The sequence below is a fragment of the Lipotes vexillifer genome, unplaced genomic scaffold (genome assembly GCF_000442215.2).
Source record: "Lipotes vexillifer unplaced genomic scaffold, Lipotes_vexillifer_v1.1 scaffold366, whole genome shotgun sequence".
NCBI lineage: Eukaryota > Metazoa > Chordata > Mammalia > Artiodactyla > Lipotidae > Lipotes > Lipotes vexillifer.
Genome location: NW_006780143.1, coordinates 326,120 through 346,966, shown reverse-complemented (window position 1 = coordinate 346,966; position 20,847 = coordinate 326,120). Strand labels below are relative to the sequence as shown.

Below are 20,847 nucleotides of genomic sequence, written 5' to 3'. Positions count from 1 at the left end.
ATTCTCAATTCACCCTCTGGTTTACCATGCAAATAAAATAATCATTTAAGATATTTATGGGGATGCTGGGAAGATGGCGGAAGAGTAAGATGCAGAGATCCCCTTCCTCCCCACAGATACACCAGAAATACATCTACACGTGGAACAACTCCTACAGAACACCTACTGAATGCTGGCAGAAGACCTCAGACCTCCCAAAAGGCAAGAAAGTCCCCACGTACCTGGGTAGGGCAAAAGAAAAAAAGAATAAACAGAGACAAAAGAAGAGGGACGGGACCTGAACCAGTGGGAGGAAAGGTTTCCACACACTAGGAAGCCCCTTCGTGGGTGGAGACTGCGGGAGGCGGAGCGGGGAGCTTCGGAGCCGCGGAGGAGAGCGCAGCCACAGGGGTGCGGAGGGCAAAGCGGAGAGATTCCCGCACAGAGGATCGGCGCCGACCGGCGCTCACCAGCCCGAGAGGCTCGTGTGCTCACCCGCCGGGGGCGGGCGGGGCTGTGAGCTGAGGCTCGGGCTTCGGTCGGAGCGCAGGGAGAGGATTGGTTGGCGGCGTGAACACAGCCTGAAGGGGTTAGTGCACCACGGCTAGCCGGGAGGGAGTCGGGGAAAAGGTCTGGAGCTGCCTAAGAGGCAAGAGACTTTTTCTTCCCTCTTTGTTTCCTGGTGCACGAGGAGAGGGGTTTAAGAGCGCTGCTTAAAGGAGCTCCAGAGACGGGCGTGAGCCGCGGCTAAAAGCGCGGACCCCAGGGACGGGCGGGAGACGCTAAGGCTGCTGCTGCCGCCACCAAGGGGCCTGTGTGTGAGCATAGGTCACTATCCACACCCCTCTTCCGGGGAGCACGTGCAGCCCGCCACTGCCAGGGTCCTGGGATCCAGGGACAACTTCCCAGGGAGAACGCACGGAGGGCCCTCAGGCTGGTGCAACGTCACGCTGGCCTCTGCCGCCGCAGGCCCGCCCCGCACTCCATGCCCCTCCCTCCCCCCGGCCTGAGTGCGCCAGAGCCCCCAAATCAGCGGCTCCTTTAACCCCGTCCTGTATGAGCAAAAAACAGATGCCCTCCAGCGACCTACACGCAGAGGCAGGGCCAAATCCAAAGCTGAGCCCTGGGAGCTGTGCGAACAAAGAGAATGGGAAATCTCTCCCAGCAGCCTCAGAAACAGTGGATTAAAGCTCCACAATCAACTTCATGTACCCTGCATCTGTGGAATACATGATTAGACAACGAATCAACCCAAATTGAGGAGGTGGACTTCGAGAGCAAGATCTATGATTTTTTCCCCTTTTCCTCTTTTCGTGAATGTGTATGTGTATGCTTCTGTGTGAGATCTTGTCTGTATAGCTTTGCTTTCACCATTTGTCCTAGGGTTCTATCCGTCCATTGTTTTTTAAAATTTTTTTCATAATAATTAATTTTAATTTTAATAACTTTATTATACCTCTCTTTCTTTCTTTCTTTCTTTACTTGCTTTTCTTTCTTTCCTTCCTTCATTCCTTCCTTCCTTCCTTCCTTCCCTCCTTTAGACAACATATCATCCCAAATTGAGGAGGTGGACTTTGAGAGTAAGATTTATGATTTTTTCCCCTATACATCTTTTTGTGAGGGTGTATGTGTATGCTTCTGTGTAAGATTTTGTCTGTATAGCTTTGCTCCCACCATTTATCCTAAGGTTCTATACATCCCTTTTTTTTTCCTAAATAATTATTTTTTAATTCAATTACTTTATTATACTTTATTTTATTTTACTGTATCTTCTTTCTTTCTGTCTTTTTTCCTTCCTTCCCTCCTTCCTTCCTTCCTCCCTCCCTCCTTTCTTTCCTTCTTCTCTTCTTTCTTTCCTTCTTTTCTTCTTTCTTTCTTTCTTTCTTTCTTTCTTTATTTCTTCCTTCCTTCCTTCCTTACCTCCTTTCTTTCTTTCTTTCTTTCTTTCTTCCTACTTATACTAATTCTCTCTACTTTTTCTCCCTTTTATTCTGAGCTGTGTGGATAAAAGGCTCTTGGTGCTGCAGCCAGGAGTCAGTGCTGTGCCTCTGAGGTGGGAGAGCCAACTTCAGGACGCTGGTCAACAAGAGACTTCCCAGCTCCACATAATATCCAACGGCAAAAATCCCCCACCGATCTCCATCTTAACACCAGCACCCAGCTTCACTCAACGACCAGCAAGCTACAGTGCTGGACATCCTATGCCAAACAACTAGCAAGACAGGAACACAACTAACCCCACCCACTAGCAGAGAGGCTGCCTAAAATCATAATAAGTCCACAGACACCCCAAAACACACCACCCAGACGTGGATCTGCCCACCAGAAAGACAAGATCCAGCCTCATCCACCAGAACACAGGCACTGTCCCCTCCACCAGGAAGCCTACACAACCCACTGAACCAACCTTAGCCACTTGAGACAGACATCAAAAACAATGGGAAATACGAACCTGCAGCCTGCAAAAAGGAGACCCCAAACACAGTAAGATAAGCAAAATGAAAAGACAGAAAAACGCACAGCAGAAGAAGGAGCAAGATAAAAACCCACCAGAGCTAACAAATGAAGCGGAAATAGGCAGTCTACCTGAAAAAGAATTCAGAATAATGATAGTAAATATGATCCAAAATCTTGGAAATAGAATGGACAAAATGCAAGAAACATTTAAAAAGACCTAGAAGAAAAAACAGACAATGATGAACAACACAATAAATGAAATGAAAAATACTCTAGATGGGATCAATAGCAGAATAAATGAGGCAGAAGAACGGATAAGTGACCTGGAAGATAAAATAGTGGAAATAACTACTGCAGAGCAGAATAAAGAAAAAAGAATGAAAAGAACTGAGGACAGTCTCAGAGACCTCTGGGACAACATTAAACGCACCAACATTCGAATTATAGGGGTTCCAGAAGAAGAAGAGAAAAAGAAAGGGACTGAGAAAATATTTGAAGAGATTATAGTTGAAAACTTCCCTAATATGGGAAAGGAAATCGTTAATCAAGTCCAGGAAGCACAGAGAGTCCCATACAGGATAAATTCAAGGAGAAATACGCCAAGACACATATTAATCAAACTGTCAAAAACTAAATACAAAGAAAGCATATTAAAAGCAGCAAGGGAAAAACAACAAATAACACACAAGGGAATCCCCATAAGGTTAACAGCTGATCTCTCAGCAGAAACTCTACAAGCCAGAAGGGAGTGGCAGGACATACTGAAAGTGATGAAGGAGAAAAACCTGCAACCAAGATTACTCTACCCAGCAAGGATCTCATTCGATTTGATGGAAAAATTAAAACCTTTACAGACAAGCAAAAGCTGAGAGAGTTCGGCACCACCAAACCAGCTTTACAACAAATGCTGAAGGAACTTCTCTAGACAAGAAACACAAAAGAAGGAAAAGACCTATAATAATGAACCCAAAACAATTTAGAAAATGGGAATAGGAACATACATATAGATAATAACCTTAAATGTAAATGGACTAAATGTTCCCTCCAAAAGACACAGATTGGCTGAATGGATACAAAAACAAGACTTGTATATTTGCTGTCTACAAGAGACCCACTTCAGACCTAGAGACACATACAGACTGAAAGTAAGGGGATGGAAAAAGATATTTCACGGAAATGGAAACCAAAAGAAAGCTGGAGTAGCAATTCTCATATCAGACAAAATAGACTGTAAAATAAAGACTATTACAAGAGACAAAGAAGGACACTACATAATGATCAAGGGATCGATCCAAGAAGAAGATATAACAATTGTAAATATTTATGCACCCAACATAGGAGCACCTCAATACATAAGGCAAATACTAACAGCCATAAAAGGGGAAATCGACAGTAACACATTCATAGTAGGGGACTTTAACACCTCACTTTCACCAATGGACAGATCATCCAAAATGAAAATAAATAAGGAAACAGAAGCTTTAAATAATACATTAAACAAGATGGACTTAATTGATATTTATAGGACACTCCATCCAAAAACAACAGAATACACATTTTTCTCAAGTGCTCATGGAACATTATCCAGGAGAGATCATATCTTGGGTCACAAATCAAGCCTTGGTAAATTTAAGAAAATTGAAATTGTATCAAGTATCTTTTCCAACCACAACGCCATGAGACTAGATATCAATTACATGAAAAGATCTGTAAAAAATACAAACACATGGAGGCTAAACAATACACTACTTAATAACGAGATGATCACTTAAGAAATCAAAGAGGAAATTTAAAAATACCTAGAAACAAATGACAATGGAGACACGATGACCCAAAACCTATGGGATGCAGCAAAAGCAGTTCTAAGAGGGAAGTTTATAGCAATACAAGCCCACCTTAAGAAGCAGGAAACATCTCAAATAAACAACCTAACCTTGCACCTCAAGCAATTAGAGGAAGAAGAACAAAAAACCCCCAAAGTTAGCAGAATGAAAGAAATCATAAAAATCAGATCAGAAATAAATGAAAAAGAAATGAAGGAAAGAATAGCAAAGATCAATAAAACTAAAAGCTGGTTCTCTGAGAAGATAAAAAAAAATAGATAAACCATTAGCCAGACTCATCAAGAAAAAAAGGGAGAAGACTCAAATCAATAGAATTAGAAAGGAAAAAGGAGAAGTAACAACTGACACTGCAGAAATAAAAAAGATCATGAGAGATCACTACAAGCAACTCTATGCCAATAAAATGGACAATCTGGAAGAAATGGACAAATTCTTAGAAATGCACAACTTGCCAAGATGGAATCAGGAAGAAACAGAAATATGAACAGACCAATCACACGCACTGAAATTGAAACTGTGATTAAAAATCTTCCAACAAACAAAAGCCCAGGACCAGATGGCTTCACAGGTGAACTCTATCAAACATTTAGAGAAGAGCTAACACCTATACTTCTCAAACTCTTCCAAAATATAGCAGAGGGAGGAACACTCCCAAATTCTTTCTACGAGGGCAGCATCACCTTGATACCAAAACCAGACAAGGCTGTCACAAAGAAAGAAAACTACAGGCCAATATCACTGATGAATATAGATGTAAAAATCCTCAACAAAATACTAGCAAACAGAATCCAACAGCACATTAAAAGGATCATACACCATGATCAAGTGGGGTTTATTCCAGGAATGCAAGGATTCTTCAATATACGCAAATCTATCAATGTGATTAACCATATTAACAAATTGAAGGAGAAAAACCATATGATCATCTCAATAGATGCAGAGAAAGCTTTTGACAAAATTCAACACCCATTTATGATAAAAACCCTGCAGAAAGTAGGTGTAGAGGGAACTTTCCTCAATATAATAAAGGCCGTATATGACAAGCCCACAGCCAACATCATCCTCAATGGCGAAAAACTGAAAGCATTTCCACTAAGGTCAGGAACAAGACAAGGTTGCCCACTCTCACCACTCTTATTCAACATAGTTTTGGAAGTTTTAGCCACAGCAATCAGAGAAGAAAAGGAAATAAAAGGAATCCAAATCGGAAAAGAAGAAGTAAAACTGTCACTGTTTGCAGATGACATGATACTATACATAGAGAATCCTAAAGATGCTACCAGAAAACTACTAGAGCTAATCAATGAATCTGGTAAAGTAGCAGGATACAAAGTTAATGCACAGAAATCTCTGGCATTCCTATTCACTCATGATGAAAAATCTGAAAGTGAATTCAAGAAAACACTCCCATTTACCATTGCAACAAACAGAATAAAATATCTAGGAATAAACCTACCTAAGGAGACAAAAGACCTGTATGCAGAAAATTATAAGACACTGATGAAAGAAATTAAAGATGATACAAATAGATGGAGAGATATACCAAGTTCTTGGATTGGAAGAATCAACATTGTGCAAATGAATCTACTACCCAAAGCAATCTATAGATTCAATGCAATCCCTATCAAACTACCACTGGCATTTTTCACAGAACTAGAAGAAAAAATTTCACAATTTGTATGGAAACAGAAAGGACCCCGAATAGCCAAAGCAATATTGAGAACAAAAAATGGAGCTGGAGGAATCAGGCTCCCTGACCTCAGACTATACTACAAAGCTACAGTAATCAAGACAGTATGGTGCTGGCACAAAAACAGAAAGGTAGATCAATGGAATAGGATAGAAAGCCCAGAGATAAACCCATGCACATATGGTCACCTTATCTTTGATAAAGGTGGCAGGAATATACAGTGGAGAAAGGACAGCCTCTTCAATAAGTGGTGCTGGGAAAATTGGACAGGTACATGTAAAAGTATGAGATTAGATCACTCCCTAACACCATACACAAAAATAAGCTCAAAATGGATTAAAGACCTAAATGTAAGGCCAGAAACTATCAAACTCTTAGAGGAAAACATAGGCAGAACACTCTATGACATAAATCACAGCAAGATCCTTCTTGACCCATCTCCTAGAGTAATGGAGATAAAAACAAAAATAAACAAATGGGACCTAATGAAACTTCAAAGCTTTTGCACAGCAAAGGAAACCATAAACAAGACCAAAAGACAGCCCTCAGAATGGGAGAAAATATTTGCAAATGAATCAACTGACAAAGGATTAATCTCTAAAATTTACAGGCAGCTCATGCAGCTCAATAACAAAAAAATAAACAACCCAATCCAAAAATGGGCAGAAGACCTAAATAGACATTTCTCCAAAGAAGATATACAGACTGCCAACAAACACATGAAAGAATGCTCAACATCATTAATCATTAGAGAAATGCAAATCAAAACTACAATGAGATATCATCTCACACCAGTCAGAATGGCCATCATCAAAAAATCTAGAAACAATAAATGCTGGAGAGGGTGTGGAGAAAAGGGAACACTCTTGCACTGCTGGTGGGAATGTGAATTGGTTCAGCCACTATGGAGAACAGTATGGAGGTTCCTTAAAAAACTACAAATAGAACTACCATATGACCCAGCAATCCCACTACTAGGTATATACCCTGAGGAAACCAGAATTCAGAAAGAGTCATGTACCAAAATGTTCATTGCAGCTCTATTTACAATAGCCCGGAGATGGAAACAACCTAAGTGCCCGTCGTCGGATGAATGGATAAAGAAGATGTGGCACATATATACAATGGAATATTACTCAGCCATAAAAAGAAACGAAATTGAGCTATTTGTAATGAGGTGGATAGACCTAGAGTCTGTCATACAGAGTGAAGTAAGTCAGAAAGAGAAAGACAAATACCGTATGCTAACACATATATATGGAATTTAAGAAAAAATAAATGTCAAACCTAACCTAGGGGTAAGACAGGAATAAAGACACAGACCTACTGGAGAATGGACTTGAGGATATGGGGAGGGGGACGGGTGAGCTGTGACAGGGCGAGAGAGCAGCATAGACATATATACACTAACAAACGTAAGGTAGATTGCTAGTGGGAAGCAGCCGCATAGCACAGGGAGATCAGATCGGTGCTTTGTGACCACCTGGAGGGGTGGGATAGGGAGGGTGGGGGGGAGCGAGATGCAAGAGGGAAGAGATATGGGAACATATGTGTATGTATAACTGATTCACTTTGTTATAAAGCAGAAACTAACACATCATTGTAAAGCAATTATACCCCAATATAGATGTTTTAAAAAGAAAGATATTTATGACTCAATTTATCTGTTTTTGACTGACATAAAGAAATATAAGGAACCATATTTTAGGCATAGGATAATGCTTAATAACCCTTTTATTAGAGCATTTTTTTCACTAGAAGAGATTTAATCATTGATAAAAATGTACAAAAATATTTAAATCAGAAATGCTTTAGAATGTGTACCACGAAGTCAGTACTTCTCAGTGCGTAGGGAAGGTAAGACTTCCTCAATGAAAAAAAGCAAGAGAAAGATCAGATTGTAAAAGAACAAAAAAGAAAAAAGACAACTGTTAAAAAAATCGTTTAAGGGGCTTCCCTGGTGGTGAAGTGGTTGAGAGTCTGCCTGCCGATGCAGGGGACACAGGTTCGTGCCCCGGTCCGGGAGGATCCCACATGCCGTAGAGCGGCTGGGCCCGTGAGCCGTGGCCACTGAGCCTGCACGTCCAGAGCCTGTGCTCTGCAACGGGGCAGGCCACAACAGTGAGAGACCCACGTACCGCAAAAAAAGAAAAAAAAAATCGTTTAAGTCAACATTGATTTATTTTAGACAAAGATATTGCAACCATCACTTAAGGTTTGGTGGCAAATTCTTTATTAGGTCCTTAAGGCAATATATTTAAGCTAATTTACAATTTAGTTTGATGTTAACTTTTTAAACATCACCTCAAAATAATGCCCACACAATAGCCTTTTTAAAATGCATTTAGAGAAATATGTGAAGACACATATTAATCAAACTATCAAAAATTAAATACAATGAAAAAATATTAAAAGCAGCAAGGCAAAAACAACAAATAACATACAAGGGAGTCCCTGTAAAGTTAACAGCTAATCTTTCAGCAGAAACTCTGCAAGCCAGAAGGGAGTGGCAGGACATATTTAAAGTGATGAAGGAGAAAAACCTGCAACCAAGATTACTCTACCCAGGAAGGATCTCATTCAGATTTGACAGAGAAATTAAAACCTTTACAGACAAGCAAAAGCTAAGAGAATTCAGCAGCACCAAACCAGCTTTACAACAAATGCTACAGGAACTTCTCTAGGCAAAAAACATAAGAGAAGGAAAAGACCTACAATAACAAACCCAAAACAATTAAGAAAATGGTAATAGGAACATACATATCAATAATTATCTTAAATGTAAATGGATTAAATGCTCCAACCAAAAGACATAGACTGGCTGAATGGATACAAAAACAAGACCCGTATATATGCTGTCTACAAGAGACCCACTTCAGACCTAGGGACACATACAGCCTGAAAGTGAGGAGATGGAAAGAGATATTCCATGCAAATGGAAACCAAAAAAAAGCTGGAGTAGCAATTCTCATATCAGACAAAATAGACTTTAAAACAAAGACTATTACAAGAGACAAAGAAAGACACTACATAATGATAAAGGGATCAATCCAAGAGGAAGACTTAGAAAATAATTGTGGCTTTATTATAGTAGTGCTCAATAGCACCACTATAGTGGTTTCCATTAAGAACACCTATTTCTGAGTTCACCGTAAAAGATCATATTGGCTTTAACCAGCTGGATAGTGCACAAAAAAGCAGTTTTATCCGTTGCTGGTGCTTTTTTTTTACTACTAGATATAAAAAACCTTTCGTTATATCTTCAAAATCCAACTTGTATAAAGTAAATCAAATCACCTCATGATTTAGACTTTAAAACAAAGTAGAGACACCTGCAGTTATCAGTAAATTAACACCTTTTTTTTTTTTTTTTTTTTTAAAAAAATAAATAATTTGGTCTAACTCAGCCGCTGCGGAGCACAGGCTCCGGACACGCAGGCTCAGCGGCCATGGCTCACGGGCCCAGCTGCTCCGCGGCATGTGGGATCCTCCTGGACCGGGGCACGAACCCACGCCCCCTGCATCGGCAGGCGGACTCTCAACCACTGCACCACCAGGGAAGCCCCTTAAATTGCCACCTTTAATCCATTCTGCAGTGCCCTATGAAAGGGTCACAGTTATGACTGTATGAAAATATGATTCTTGATACAGAATCAAAAGTTATTTTTAATTTCCTTTGCTTTTATAAAGTCCACAATAACAATACGTAAATGTACTTTTTTTTCTGTGATATAATTAAAACCCAGTGTTATTTCAATTGACTTAAAATAGAATCCCTGGTCTGAATTAGACTTTAAATCATACTGTAAACATATTTGTTATAATTTATTGATCATAATCAAGTTGCTCCAAAAGGGTGCTTCTGTGCTTTTCCAATTCCCCTTCACTCAGTTCACTGCCAGAAGTATCCCAATTACCAGAATCCTTTGCAGTCTTTTTCTTAGGTGATTTGTGTTTTGATTCTGATCTTTGTCTAGTTCTGTCTTTTTTGCTTTCCCAGTCTTTTTCTTTTTTATCCTTCTCTTGTTCAGCATCTGACTCTGGAGAGTCAGATTTATGTCTTCTCTTCTTGCTTTTCTTCTTATGTTTTTTTGATTTCTTATAACTTCTCTCAGATTCAGCACTAGAAGAATGTTCTGAAGCAGAACGAGACTCTGATCACTGTCTTTTTTTCTTTGAATGGCTGTCGTCATCATCTGAATCTGACCCTGATTGAGAGCGGGAGTGTTTCCTGTGATGTTTTTCAGATTTCTTAGAATGTTACTTATTCTTTGAATGGTGATGTTGACATTCATGATCTTCCCAGAGAGCATCCAATTCTATTGGAGGAGTGGCTTGTTTCAACATACTCTTAAATGCAGATTCTTTTCGTTTCATCTTCCAAGCCTCCTCTTTTTCTCTTTCATGTTCATGGGCTTCTGCCTTTTCTAGTAAACTATTGAAAACCAGCTTAATATTTCCTGCATCTAATGTGGTTGATCTTTTAGTCAAACTGATTATTGCCACAAAGTCTTCAAAAGTAGTATTTACTTCAACTACAAATCCTTTATTCTTTAGAATGTCTTTTATTGTCTTCTTCTCATCATGATAACATGCTTTAAGATCCTCAACATAAAACTTGAAAAGGTCAAGTGCAGTTGATCCTGGCTGACCAAGCATATTAGTGAATCTAATGTCAGAACTAATTATTGGATACAATTCCATCCAAGATGACATAGCATGCAGTTGTCCATGTTCATGCAGTTCATCTAAAAGTATCTGAAAAGATTCTCTGTTTTTACGCTGTCGTCTCCTTTCCCGAAGCAAACTCTTCTATTTTTCTTCTGCTTCTTCCTTTTCTAAAGCCCGAATATGTTCTTCAAAGCAAATTAACACATCTTCTTTATCTATGTTCTGTAATTCTTTATCTTCTGCAAAAGTTGGATTATCCATCAGATACTGCTGGGCTTCAGACCAAGTAGTAGAGTATGTCACGTTAGCCATGTTGTCAAGTATGTTTTTGAAGGCTTCCCAATTTCTCCTTTGCAACTGCTTTGCTTGCTCCTTTTCATTTTTTGAAAGAAAGAATAAAACATCTTCAGAGATTTCAAGATGATCACATTCTGATATTGCATTCCAGACTTCCATCTCTCCAAACGTTTGCTCTGCTTTTTTGTATCTAGTTGTGGAAGTCATTTTCTCATGATTTTCAAGAAAACGCTGAAAGGATTCCTTAGCCTCTTTGTATTTGGAGCTTGCTTCTTCTTTTTCTTCTTTGTCTGTCTGGACTTTATAAGCATTAAAGGCGTGCTTTTTTTTCACTCAACTTTGCTAAAGCACTGTATCGTGGATCACTAACGATCATTTTTGTAGTTTGCTCCCTGAAGCATTAGCTGGTACCCGCTTTTCATTCAATAATTCTTTAAATACTTGCTTTGCCTCCTCCTTTGTATTCCAAGTATATGTGTTCTTTTTGCTGGTTGGTTTTCTTCCCCCTCCTTTTTCAGAGTAAAATCAGCTACAGTTTCTTGCTTAGATGTTTCTTCTCCCGTATTACTAGACATTTCAGCACTTTGATCCTGAACAGCAGGGGTACTAGTAAGTTGTGCTTGCTCTTCAGTCAAAACTGTTACTGTATTTTCATTATCTACAACAGTAGCAACAATCGAAGTAACCTCAGGCTCAGGAACAACTGGAACAGTTCCACCGACAGTACTGGAGGCAGAGGTGGAAGCACTGGCATTGGCTGCAGTGGCGGCGGCCACGGTGCTCACTGTGGTTGGAATTTCTGTTGTAAGAACTGGGGCTGTTGATGTTATGGCGCACTCTTCTTGTTTACTGCTTTCTTTAGCTTTGATCATTGTGTGCAGGCTTGATTTTGTAATAAGACTTCAGCAACAATGGTATTCTCAGACCCTTCAAGATTTCAAGTTCTTTAGGTTTGGCCCAGTGGGACTCTTTTGTTTGAGAATTGTGATAGGAAGGCTTTCCACAGTCAGATTTGTACTGCTTCCAGGGCATTTAGATGAAAGTTGCTCAGCAGGACTTTTAAGATCATCTGGCTTCTCCCCAATAGACTGTTTTGTTTCAGTATTGCAATAGTAGGTCCTTCCATCAGGTGATTTCTGTTCAGTCCACGTTGATTTTGCGCTGGGTGTTGTACCTGCTGCTACATCCATGTTATTTACTCCTGGCAGTAAAGGCAGGCTGCATGGAAGCCTGACACATATGAGACATCATCATTCCAGGCATTACTGAAGACATCATTCCAGGCATTTGTCCCATTGGTGGTCCTCCCATTGGGTGCATCATTTGGGGCATCATTCTATGAGGTATAGGAGGCATATTCGCTCTCTGACCCATAGGATGCATTCCCACTGGGGCATAATGCATGCCAGGGTGCCCCATCATAAGGCCTCCACGCTCAGCTTCCATCCCCAGCCTCATCGTCGGACTTATTAGAGTCATTGTAAACTAAAATGTTACCTGACTTCTGAAGGACATGTATTTTATTAAAAGTTGTTTTCATTTAAAATTTTAATTTTTTTTTTTTTTTTTTGCGGTATGCAGGCCTCTCACTGTTGTGGCCTCTCCCGTTGCAGAGCACAGGCTCCGGACACGTAGGCTCAGTGGCCATGGGTCACAGGCCCAGCCACTCCGTGGTATGTGGGATCTTCCCGGACCGGGGCACGAACTCGTGTCCCCTGCATTGGCAGGCGGACTCTCAACCACTGTGCCACGAGGGAAGCCCTAATTATTTTTTAATCAAACTTAGATGTTTAATACTCAAAAGTTCATATAAATTTCAGCAAACTTGTCTCATCTTTTCTCTTTGTTTTTCTTCTTTATCAAGGAAAAAAATCCCCTAACTATTCCATATATAGCTCTGCAGGGGTGTGTACGCCTGTGTGTGCATACCAGTACCAGAGGTTTGGAAATGCAAGTCACAATGTATCATTAACTGCATCTCTCCTGTTATTTCCCAGTGGAATGACTGTACCTCTGGGCCATGCTTAACCTTAGATATGATACTTCTTACAGCTCAGCAGCTCATATAATAACGATTTCACCTCTACAGTAGGCGATGGAGAAAAGAAAACATATAAAATTAAGTTTTATGACAAAAAAATTCACTTTCCCTTTTTTTAGGGAATATAAACTGATTGTGGAAACTATACTTTATGGGACAATTCATTAGAGGATATTATAAAATATATTCCAATTTCCAAGGAAAACTATAAAAGAATAAGAAGTCAGGAGGCTTTCTTGATAACTCCTACCCTTAGACTAAGCCAAGCTCCTCTGTTATAAGCTTATATTCATCACCCTGAGAATTACTATTCCAAGTAGACTGTAAGCTTTGAATGGAGGACTTGTATTTATTTTGTTTACAATTGTATCCTCAGTGCCTAGCATAGTGCAGGGCACAAAATACAGACTAAAAATTGTTTATGGAGTGCATGAATAATTAATTAAATGCCCTGGGATTAAAATCAAAATTCTTCATAATGTATAGTTTTGTTTTTACACACATACAAACACATATAATAATATGTATAACATGTATAACATAGTATATACTGTATATTGTACCAATGTATTATGTATATGGAAACACATACATAAATTTTTAAAGCAATAAATACATTTTCTAATGTTTACTGATAATGTATTATCTTGTACACCCCCTGGAGTGAATGCTACCTCTAACATCTCCCATCACCCCTGTCACTTTGAAGATAACTGATCTAAAGAATTACTGACAGCCTCATTTATTGACTTATTGAATGGTGACGGAAAACATGCAAAATAAACAGGAATCTAGAAAAAAACACAGTCAGTGTCAGTCATAATTAAGAAAGTGGTCAATGGTACGAGACCAGAGCTAGTAAAGACCAACATTTGCATCTCAAAACTCTATGATGTGACATAGTTTATATCAGAGCTTTGTGGTCACTGCTACTATGGCTGATCCAGCAGATTACATGGTGACAGGAAACAATCTGGTTTTAAGGAGGGTCTGATTTGCCTAAGTTTAACATCCCCATATCAGTGACATATTATAGACTGAATTTGATTCAAACTACAAAGCAAAGACATTACCCAACTCCTGTGGAACCAAATGCCCAATTTAATTTAGGCTCCAAAAAAGTGATCCCTCTGGATCATGAGTAATCCTGCTTAATCCAAACATTCAAAGCTGTTCTCTATTTCACTTCTGAGTTTTCCTTTTTTTCTTTGTCTTGGAGATTAGTCTTTTCCAGAATGGAAGGCACAAGAATGATGTGGAAGTGATTTTCAAAGTGGGTGCCAAGGATTTCCTAGCCATTCTCAGTAATTCATAGGGGAAGCACAGTCATTAATGCTGGTCCTCAAACCATCTACAAAAACACAGCTACAAGAAATTCAGAGATGATAATAAATGGCAGCTTAACAAATATGGCCATATTTCTTCTTCCAGCAGTAGCATCTCTAGTTATAATTTATAACCATAATTATGGAAGCTGATTAAACTGAGGTATGAAAGATTTCATTATATGTGAATGCAGAGTTGATCCTGTTTAGCACACATATGCCAATTATCATGTGTATCTAAAACTCCCAGGGTTCCTCCTGACTCAGCTGGAGTTACTATATTTCTTGCTAAATCCATTCTTTATTATTCCTCATTCTTCATTCAAAACCCAGAGTTTTACATTTGGTTCTCTTAACTTTTACTGTTTGCTCCTCTGCTGTCTAACTGTACCAGCCTTCCCTTCCCCATACCCTCTCTCTTGTACTCCCACCATATTTCCCTGTTTTGTTTCCTCTCTTTCTTCCTAGACTCTGATCTTCGCTCTCTTACCTGATATTACTAAGAATTTAGCAAGAATCGTCCTTTTTCTAAATCACTAGTACAAGATGAATCTTGCACCTTAAATTTGAATGGAGATCAGAGTTAGAAATCCTCGTGTCACATTTAAGAAAATGTGAACCAGTGCAAAGCCACTATCTTATACCTGTTTATTAAAAATGTCGCTGGCTACATGAGTTGAGGTTTTCAATGCATGTAATTAGGGTTCCAAGAATGAGATTACACAATTTTTTTCAGTTTGTAATGGTCAGATGCTGAAAATTCTTTGCATATAAATTGTAAATTATAAACGGGAAGGCAGGAAAGAAATTAGGGCCTGTCAGAGACAGGGGAGGAAGAGTGTAGTTTGATGCCATTGTAGTGCTTGAAAGAACAAGAGTGTGCTGCTTTTTGAGCTAAGGTTTTATCTTCACCTGTCTCCAGCTGTCAGACAAATGCACTGTCTGGGATGGGCAGACCATTAAGACATTTTAGCAGAGATGTGTTCATTACTTTGGCTAATAGGGTTCCGAGTTCCCTGAAAAAGTAATATTGCCCAGGCAGATTCTAATGAGGAGGGGATGGAAATACCTCGCCGTTGAAGGGAGGCTAAGAGAGAGACAGTAAGGAAGAAGAGGCTGGGAGCCTGTGTCAGGCGTGGGGGAGAGTGACAGTGATGAGTCCAGAAAGCCCAGGGAATTATGAAGACTCTGTGTGCCTTGGAATGTCAGACTCCCCACTTAGGTGGTTAGGACACTCAGGACGGGAATGGCATGAATAAGGTGGGGATGGACTATGGCTGTTAAGTCAGGGTGGAAGGGAAGATGGAGAATTCTGGGAAGGTACCAGTCATCAAGTCCAAAGGAGCTCCCAAAAGGAGGATGAAATCTGGAATTGGAGGTCAGTGACCACAACAAGCAAGTTAGAGCCAGAGAGTTCGGAAAATGGAGCTTGGAAAGATACCTGAATTGCAGGTGTGATCTGCAAAATATCTAACTAGTACAGAATGAGCACCACCAATCAGAAGAGATGCCAGGGAGAGCAGTGGAAGAGTATTCTGGAGTCCAGCTCCTTTTGGGTATTAACCCTTTAGTTGCTGGACTGTTCAGGGGCTCCCAGTGGACCAGCTAGTGGTGAGGCACTTGGGGAACTTGAGACGGGAGCTATGTATTTACTGGAGAAACATGGCTGAATAACTAGAATATATGTTAAAAAGTGGCTGCCTAGCCAGAACATTTCTGGGCTTCCCTTTCAGCAAGCAGGGACCGTATGACTAATTCTTGACAGAGGAATATGAAGGAAAGTTCTCTTTGGTTCACAGCTGAGGTAACTAAGCACTGGGAGTAAGATTATTTTCCCAATGATGACAGGGAAATCTTGAAGCCACAGGATGATGGAGCCATAAGATGGAAGCCCCGGATCCTTGAGTTACTACTTGAAGGAGGCCTTTCTCAGGAGAACTGCTCAACAGGAAAACCAGAATTGGACTCAGCATGACTGAGAAATTAAATTTTATTGTATAAGCCTACTCAGTTTTTAGGATTTTTATAGCAATTAGCTAACCCTGAACAAAACACGGAATAAAAATACTTTAGCATTTTAATGCATCCACTTCGCACTGATAAATATGAGCAAATTTCTTAGTTTACTTGTCTCCTTTGAGAGAATGTAGAACATTCTACAGAGACTTTTAGGTCACAATTAAAAAAACATAAATTTCTATGGTTACCAAAGAGGAAGCAGGGGAGGGATAACTTAGGAGTTTGGGATTAACATATACACACTACTATATATAAAATAGATAACCAACAAGGTCCTACTGTATAGCACAGGGAACTATACTCAATATTTTGTAATAACCTATAAGAGAAAAGAACCTGAAAAAGAGTATATATATATATATATATATATATATATATGTATAAAGAGTTATATAACAGAATCACTGTGCTGTACATGTGAAACTAACATGACATTGTAAATCAACTATACTTCAATAAAAATAAATAAATAAATAAATAAATATGAAAAGTATCTGGATCTTATGGTTTCATCTTTCCAAGAAATGAGAGGTTTTATTGTTTGTTTTCTGTTTCTCTTACATTTTGGAGCATGAGTTCTCCTTATTTTATAAAAAACTATAGGGATTCCCATATTACATTGAAAAGCCTGTTTTGTAAACCCAAAACCCACACAATCACACAGTAAACTGATTTCTCTAAGGGGAGATGCTCAGAGAAAAATCTCATTCAACTCTGTATCCAAGGGGGGGCCTATAGGGCTCATCCAGTGAGTGCTTTTTGAATGAATGAATGAAGCCATTGCTACTAGAAAAGCAATGTTCTGAGGAAAAGTAAATTAGAAGGCAATTATGGAGACCAACCTGGGGTCTTCTGCTAATAAACCTTATGATATAGAATTCTCTAGTCCTTATTTCTTTGAAGGACTTTGGTGACTTTAGAGTTTTGGCTTCTCATTTTCCAGGGAGAGAGCTGTGTGGCCCTGAGAAGGAGCGATCAGCTCATACCCAGAGAACTATTTTATATCAAAACTTAGATGAAAACTCTTTCATAATCGAAGAGTAGTAGTATTTTCCCTTACTGTGGCACCTACTATTTTTTTTTTTTTTTTTTTTTTTTTTTTTTTGTTTGTCTGTGGTATGGGGGCCTCTCACTGTGGTGGCCTCTCCCGTTGCGGAGCACAGGCTCCGGACACGCAGGCTCAGCGGCCATGGCTCACGGGCCCAGCCGGTCCGCAGCATGTGGGATCTTCCCGGACCGGGGCACAAACCCGTGTCCCCTGCATCGGCAGGCGGACTCTCAACCACTGCACCACCAGGGAAGCACGGCACCTATTATTTTTGACTCTCAGTTGGTTTTCATCTGCAAAACTTAGATAACATTCATTTCACCTCACACAATGACTGTAAAGAGAGCACGAGACATTATCAAAGTGCTATATTGCACTCAATATCAAAGGACTGTGGCGACCTTCAATCTCCAGACCTATTTAGTCAACTCAGGGACATGTGTGCATCATTAAACCTGAGGGTTGGGATTGATTATCTTTAAATTCAGTGTGTCATTAAAAAAAATCCTATAGTACTTATTTCTCCTGGACTCAACACAATTCCATTGGCTCTCACATACTCTTGTGAGACATAAACCATCAGTTAAAGTAATAACTCAAAGTTTGGGGGTAAGGAAGTTATTATTCTGTTCAACAGAAAAGAGCTGAAGTATCTTATCAGCTAAAAAGCTGGTTGTAGGGATTTTTCTCATCCCGAGTCCTGACTTTTCTTTTAATTGTCTTCAGTGCTTTATCCAATAGCTCTTCAAAATAGAGGACCTCAGTTTGACTTGAGATACAGCTTCTAAAGAGGAACACTGAATTGAGTATAGCATGCTCCTCTTTTATATCTGGATACTTCTGGGTGGATCTAGATCACAGATAATCACAGCCTGCAACAGGAGGTGAGCAATAGAGTGTGATCATCGTTCTCCGTAAGTGACTCGTCACACTTTGATACAATACAGCAGAAGGTGCCAAGGGGCAGCTTGGGGAAAGTTACTTGTGTGGCTCCTAATTGGATGTGTCAGCCGTGAGTGATCACTGGGCTCACGATTTAATGTACAAAGTAAAACCAGGCTGGTGAGGCATGGGGCTGGCTTTCCCTGCCCCCAGGGAGTGGAGGTGGGGGGCAACCTTGGAAGGCTGGAAGCAAAACTGAGAAGCAGGCAATATCGAGTTTGCCACCTTCTCTTTCCACTGTGTGCTCTGCTCTCCACTTACAGAGCTCCCACCCAGCAGAACAAGCCTGGTGTCCACCAGTGAAAAGTCTGCTCTTTTCTCTCCCTAGGAGCCCACAGCAGGCCTGGAAGCCCGTCCGTCACCCTCGAGAGAACATCGCCTCTGCTTTGCTGGATGGGTGACTGGTATGAAGCTTGCCCTATTGACAGGGATTTTCCTAGGAAATCTCATGTATAACAGGTTTCCTTAAAACTCCTCAGAAGAGCCAAATCATATACTCATAGGTTCATTCTTTTAGAGAACCTTTATGGAGAGCTAATATGTGTCAGGCTCTGCCAAGTGTTAAGGATGAAAAGGTACTGAATAAACACATTGCCCACTGACCTTCAAGAAATGGAGACAGAAGCTGTTTCTAAGGGTCAGTGACAGCATAACAGGGTAAGTGCAGTGAGAGACAGTGCGAGGAGAACAGAGGGGGTCCCAACTCCACCTTTGGATGGGCATGGGTGGCACCCCAGAGGCTACCCATAACTCAAAGCAAACAGCCCCAAAGTAATCAAGCCTACCACCAAGGGAAAAATCATCAGCCCTCATCTTTCTCATAAAACCTATTCAAAATTCCTCATGAGATTCTGTGCTGGTAGAATGTCCCTTAGGCTCCAGACACCAGATCCTGACCCGCCCAAATCACAACCGGCAAAGTGAAGGCACATGAGATTCCTTTCTGGAATCACTCCCCTCTCCCGGAGCAGAGAAGACTGAGATCCTCACTTCAGGCCCTGCCCGACCAGCGTTGTCCACAGTATCTGCTACCTGAGGCCCCAGGCCCACCTTGGCCTCATTCTGTTCCCTCTGCTCCAAGTGAGTGCCCTCCTTCCCAACCCCCTTGCTCCCTAATTAACTCCTCCTTGATTTCAGGACTCAGAGAAATTACCACGTCTTAGTCCAGAAAACATGCTGCACTTCTCCCATAAATTGAGATTCTCATTTTCTCTGCTCCCACGATACCCACTGCTTGGTTACTTCTAATCTGTCACAAATCACACTAATAACCCTGACTTACATTTTTCCTTTTGTCTGCTTGAAGAAGACAGATCTATGTCTTCTTCTTTGTACATAGCACCTGGCAAATTGTGGGTACGCATAACACGTGTAGACTAGGTAAATGGGTGGGTGGATGGATGAATGGAAGAAGGTTGTGCCCTTATTTTTCTGCTGCCTTTAAAAGGACCCTAGGACTCCCCCAGTTATTCCACTCAGAGAGTAATGGGTGCTATGTTTCTTCCTCCATATTTCCAGTTAGTTGTATTTCATGCATCTGTAAATCTGAAGCATATTTTCTATATTAGAAGCGAGACACAATTGGTTATGGAAATGTATGCTCTGCATATTCATTTAGGAGAGCTACAAGAGAAAATTAGAATCCAGTGATCTCTCAATTTGTATTCCATGGCGTTATAATCAGCCTGTGGCACTTGTTGACACGCTGCAGCCTAATGAACTTTGCAGAGGGAGACCTGCTCCATCTCACTTGAGCCCCAGTGATTCTAATATGTCTACTGATGGCCTTGTAGCCGTATGCAAGAGGCTTCCTCCGAATCATGTCTCTTTTCCCTTTCCTAATATCTCCTCTGCCTTTAACATTGTCTTGGAAATAATGTTCCCCAAATGACAATTGCTCTTGATCCTAAATCACTTACTTGTTAATATTACTTGATTCTCAAACCACTCAGTTTGGTTATTAACCAACAGAGAGCCGAATCAACCCTTCATTTGTGCTCTGTAAATACGATGTTTAAGGATCACGCTTTCTTCACTGCGTGCTCCTGTGTAACTTTCCCAATCTTCCTGGGTCCATTTTCAAATGTGACAAGACACAGAGAACAGAAGCTCGAAGTGATGGCAGCTCAGCTAGTGCTGGTTATAACAATTTATCTTCATACTGGTCAAATATCTTAAACAATTTTAACACCAGATATAGCATGCAAATGAGGAAATAAGGGCTTCCCTGGTGGCGCAGTGGTTGAGAGTCCGCCTGCTGATGCAGGGGACACGGGTTTGTGACCCGGTCCAGGAGGATCCCACATGCCGCAGAGCAGCTGGGCCCGTGAGCCATGGCCACTGAGCCTGCACATCCGGAGCCTGTGCTCCGCAATGGGAGAAGCCACAAGAGTGAGAGGCCCGCGTAACATAAAAAAAAAAAAATGAGGAAATAAATTATAAACGAAGAACCAGGAGAAATGGTTAGGATAGAAACATTTCTTTTCCCTTCCTCATTTTTCCTTTCAACTGGGGAAGATGAGTGAGAGGAACAC

At 40.5% G+C, this 20,847-nt stretch overlaps 1 protein-coding gene and 1 pseudogene across 1 annotated transcript in view; both read right to left on the bottom strand.

The window, feature by feature from the left end:
- RAB3C (RAB3C, member RAS oncogene family) overlaps nucleotides 1–20,847 on the bottom strand; it is a 317,596-nt gene that overhangs the window by 232,064 nt on the left and 64,685 nt on the right. The window lies entirely within an intron of this gene.
- LOC103076264 (pre-mRNA-processing factor 40 homolog A pseudogene) lies at nucleotides 9,796–12,408 on the bottom strand (annotated as a pseudogene).